Source organism: Anomalospiza imberbis, chromosome 2 (assembly GCF_031753505.1).
Source record: "Anomalospiza imberbis isolate Cuckoo-Finch-1a 21T00152 chromosome 2, ASM3175350v1, whole genome shotgun sequence".
Taxonomy (NCBI): Eukaryota; Metazoa; Chordata; class Aves; order Passeriformes; family Viduidae; genus Anomalospiza; species Anomalospiza imberbis.
In genome coordinates this window covers 81142828-81147714 of record NC_089682.1, presented here as the reverse complement: position 1 = coordinate 81147714, position 4887 = coordinate 81142828, and the positions used below count along the sequence as shown (strand labels likewise).

Sequence of the window (4887 nt, the reverse complement as noted above, 5' to 3'; positions counted from 1 at the left end):
ATCATCTGCTGTCAAACTAGGAAAAAGGTCAAAACCACAAGGAATTTCTAACTCTTTTTGGCTGACTAGGTCTGCCATTTAAGGTCTCAACAACAGAACTTCTGATAACTTCAATATCTTGCTGCCAAAAAAACAAAACCATATCCATGGCCATCTTCCAGTTTTTAAGCTAAGTCATACATTTTGGAAGTGGTAATCAACTGCGTCAGCTCTCCCTTTGGTTGTTTTACAAGTCTGGCTAGGTTCTGCCCTGGTAAAGGTTTCGTGATAATGAAAGATGAAACACAGATGAAGTTACAACAACCTTTACTGGTTTTCAATCAAACAGTAAAATTCTGATCTCACAAAAATGTTTTCTGATGTTATGTTTAATTTTACCATTCTTGACAATTTATTTTCTCAATGAAATGCTTCATAAGAACAGGAACAGAATGAAAAATCACCCATTTTCTGCAGGAGTACTGTAAGGGGACTACAAAAAGGACAAATACAAAAATTATTCTCATAAAGGAGACAGCAAGCAATTTCATTCCAGTATTTGCTAGAAAGCTAGAAAAAAAGAATGATTGCACAAGATTATATTTAAGCAACTTCTGCATGCACTACTCATGTTTTCATGTATTTCCTCAATTTCCATGATACCTCTGAAATTCTTGCATCCACACTCATATCTGCATATAGTAATCCCATGGCAGAAGAAATCTGGACTTTTTCAGTTCACTTATCAAACTAATTAATTACTGAAAAAGTCTGTTTACCAAAATGAATAAATAGAGCTAGACAACTTAATAGAACCATTCATCTTTAAGTATTAAACAAAGAATAAGGAATGCTGTAATTTGTCAGATCCTACAGAAATACTGCAGAGTGGAGATGTTACTCACCATTTTGTCTACATGTGTAATGTTTGTCTTTCACATACTTGCCAGTGCCTTCCTAAGCCTCATGAGAACCAGGGAAGAGCTAACTTCATATCCTGGACATTCCCTTTTCCAGAAAATAGAAGAGGATCATGACAATGTCCCAAATGCAGGGTCACTGCTCAAGTACCCCTGAACAATCATTCAGAGGAAAGAGAATGGGGTTTTATGTTACACTGAGAAGACTGAAGATAGGAAAAGTCAGTGTAAGGCCCACTCCATTCCCTGAAACCATGGATGCTCTGCCTCCAATACTGAAAGGTTTCGGAGAAAATAGTGAGGGAAGAGTGATCTTCCTTGTGCACTCTTGCCCATCACAAAGGAATTTCAGGAGTGCCTTGAACAGACCTGCATGATTACAGGAACCTAATTTCACATGTAATGATTTCTCTGGGTTGTAAAATAATAAAGCATTCTTTCTATTCCTGGCTACTCCTTATTTACTCAAGATTATAGAGTAAATCAGTCTAGCCCTAATCTGGAAGATGGGCATGATAATTTAATTACCCTCAAAAAACCTCTGCTGAATTTTCCAGTGGTAGGACAAAAGATTTTAATATGTTGGAATAGAAGCTCCTCACTATGAACAGCAAACATTCACAGGGAATATGAAGTCATTTTGTCAACTACCTGGGACCCCAATTACCCTGCCTGCAGGCTGCACTAAAAATCCTGGGGTTTTGGCTCCTCTCCTCCTGACATGTTCTCTATCAATGCAAGCATTAGGCTTATAGTTCTATAGGTGTGCAGTCAACAGCAGGCAATTATACTCCTCACTTTAAAGAAGCTTTATTATGCACTGTGATTACTTTGGAGAATACTGTCTTTGCTACTAAGTGCAAATCTAATGGATAATATCAATGCACAAGTTTGAGCAATGTGCAAGAGCTTTTATTTTTCCATCAAGCAAGATGTTTGATGTTTGGGGAAAAAATTTGCAGAATGGTCATTCATAAAGCCACTGATGCATTCAGTCAGATATTTAAGAGTTAGGAAAATTCAGCAGGAATGTAGACTGATTTTCTCAGCTGTGCCTAGATAATAATTTACGAGGACCTTAAAAGTTTCTTAGGAAATTCTTAGCTTTACAAATAAAGTTTGTTCGTTCCGTATTGCTGCTGCAGACTTGTCAACATTTTCCCCCCTATTTAATCTGCATTTATATTCACTCAGGGTTGAATCCCATACTAAAAGGGACTGTGTCCTGTAGCGATTAGTTCTTCATTCTCAAAGAGGAGGACAGATGAAAGTATGCAATGCTCCTAAGATGGCTGTTGTCTTTGTAGTTAGTATCACTGTAAAGAACTTAAAAATAAATTGATTCAGGTTTCACAGGTCTTTGCTTAACACAGCAAAAAAACTTACAGGAAACACTGGATGTAAAGTCAGTGGCAAACATTATCTTTCATATCTGAGAGATAATGTAATTAAAACAAACAAAAAAAGATGTGGTTGTCATTTTGCTAGGATGCAAACCTTACATCAAAATGCTATGTGGCCAACACACCATTTGGTGTTTGATAAGCACCATCAAGTCTGAGGGAACAGACCTTCAAGAAGAAGCGTTTGCAGCATGGAAGTAGTTTCACACAAGGAACTCCCCAAATTGCTGGTGTGGAGCCACAACACAGCAGTGCTACCAGTATTTTGCTTTCCATTGTGAGGCATTATACATGCACACTGTATTTCAAATATAGCTGTCATTTGGTAGATTGATTACATTAGTGCAGGACTTCTCAAGTTTTATGATGCCATGGCTTTCTCAACAGCAGGGAACAGTCACTCTTACAGATCTACTACATTTTTGCCAGAAAATAAAAGGCTAATGACTTGAAATATGAATGCCACAGTAAGGCCCATGATTAATAGCCTCTGAGTAATAAAACCATTGCTGACAAAATATGTCGAATGACAAGTTTAAATCTTTTCCAATGAAAAGTTTAAATATCCTCTTGGGAAAGGAGTCCTCTGTCTTGTTTCCAGTACTGCAGAGGCATTTTTTTATTCAATTGCTTCTTGGGCAAGTTTTGTGAAGGAGTTTCCAGCACATGGATAAGAACCAAGACTTCCCATTCTCAAACACATTTTTTCTGTTAAAAAGGCAGGGTGTGTACCTCTCCACTTTGTCTGTGTCCTCAGGAGTCCTGCACTCCTTGCTGAACAGTGGCCCAATAGATTTCAGTGACCTCATGCAGGACCTTTCCATAGCTCCATGACTGTTTCAGAAAGGAGGTATCACAGGTTAAATTCCTTTAAGCTAAGCAGGATCCAAAACCTGTCTGCTCCATTTTGTTGTAGCCATTATATTGCTGTAGTGACACAGCCCCTACTTCCTACCTTCCTCAGATTATGGTCTGGTTCTCACTCTCCTACAAGTACCAAGCACCACCTCTTATGCCTAACAGCTTTCAACTGAGAGGCTAAGGCAGGCAAGGAGAACTGCTCTAATTTATCAAAGTTGTAAAAAAAAAAAAAAAAAAAATATATATATATATATATATACACTCATGTTGTGGAAATGAGATCTATTCCCCAACTCTTTACAAAGAGGGAAAATTAACTAGGAAACTGATGTTTTGCAGCATAAGACTAAATGCCACAGAATGGTTGGTTACTGCTGCTAGAGAAAACTAGATTGGGAGTATCATGGGAAAATACTGAACAAGAAGATTTCTCTAAAACATGCTCATTTCTTCATCCCCTGAACTGTGTGGTAGTTGTTTGTAGTGGTCAGTCCTAAGTCTTGCCCTCACAAGACAAGATACACAGTACAATACCCCAGTAAACAGCACCAACCCACTGGAAATACCAAATTACATTACAGAAACCTGAAGGGAGATGATGCTTCAGCTAAGAAGAACGTGGGCCAAGTGACAGGCTCCAGCTTTTGGAGTGGCTGCCCCCACCAGAAGAGTACTGACACTGTCCATCACATAGTCAGCCAGAACACAGCCCCCTAAGCCAAGGAAAAGATCTGACCTCACATCCAGAGACCAGGGGGTAACACCACCACACCCCAGCCCCTACCCTCCCTCTCTTCACGTTATCATCCTTGACCTAAAACCATCCCACCTGTAGGCCCAGCTGGGCTATAAAGGGAAAATAGCAACCACCTTTTCTTCTAAAACTTTTGATCATTCAACTTACATCGCTTGTCTCCAGGGCATGATGCAAGAGGGTACAACAAGCACTAAGTGTCTGCCCCTCATCTTCCCTGTCAATGTCTCTTCCCAGCAAAGCCCCACAAGGCTGCACCTGCAGTCCTGTCAGTCCCAGTGCAAGCAGCCCACACAAGCATTACTGCTGGCTCCTCCTTGCTTTTTCAGGACACTCCTGCAATGACTGTCACTTTTATTACTGGCCCAAAGCCCACAGCTGCTGCTCTTTCCATCATGGAGACTGCTGAGTCCTTATTTCCCTAAACTGCTGCCTCTCCACCTGCATTTTCCATCACCTGGAGGCTGCCAGGCCAGAGAGCAAATACCTCACATATGCTGATGAAGCCTTCATCGATGTTATCTAAAGCCACAGAGGAAAAGAGCAGCCCTATCCAAATGGCAACAGTGGCACAGCAGGCCCATTCTCATCACAAGTGCCATTCTCCTAGGCAGATCTCTGCTTCCCAGGACTTCCCCACAGAACCTTCAAAAAGCAAGTAAACCAAAAAACCTTTAAAAATACGCCAGCTAGGATATAAATTCCTGCTGACTCCTTAAGACCTGCAACCTAGTTTTCCAGCACTGCTGGTTTGCTGGTGGACCCAGGCAGGCTCATGTCGATACAGGCTGATGTACAAACTGAATTAGAGACAGGGCCCTTCATACAGCAAAGTGTAACAGAGCAGTGGTGCTGCTGCAGTATGTATTGAAAATCAGGCATCTTTGCCTGGGACCTGCTATTTTACACAGTATTATGATTTGTTATGCACACCAAGGCAGAGATGCCCAGACCACATCATATTTTCTTG

At 40.6% G+C, this 4887-nt stretch overlaps 1 long non-coding RNA gene across 1 annotated transcript; it reads right to left on the bottom strand.

Moving 5' to 3' along the window:
• Positions 1-2641: 2641 nt before the first annotated feature.
• Positions 2642-3388, bottom strand: LOC137469367 (uncharacterized). The gene is made up of 2 exons (XR_010996461.1): positions 3258-3388; positions 2642-3136 (listed from the first exon to the last, which is right to left on the bottom strand). It is a non-coding gene; the product is annotated as an uncharacterized lncRNA (long non-coding RNA).
• Positions 3389-4887: the final 1499 nt, after the last annotated feature.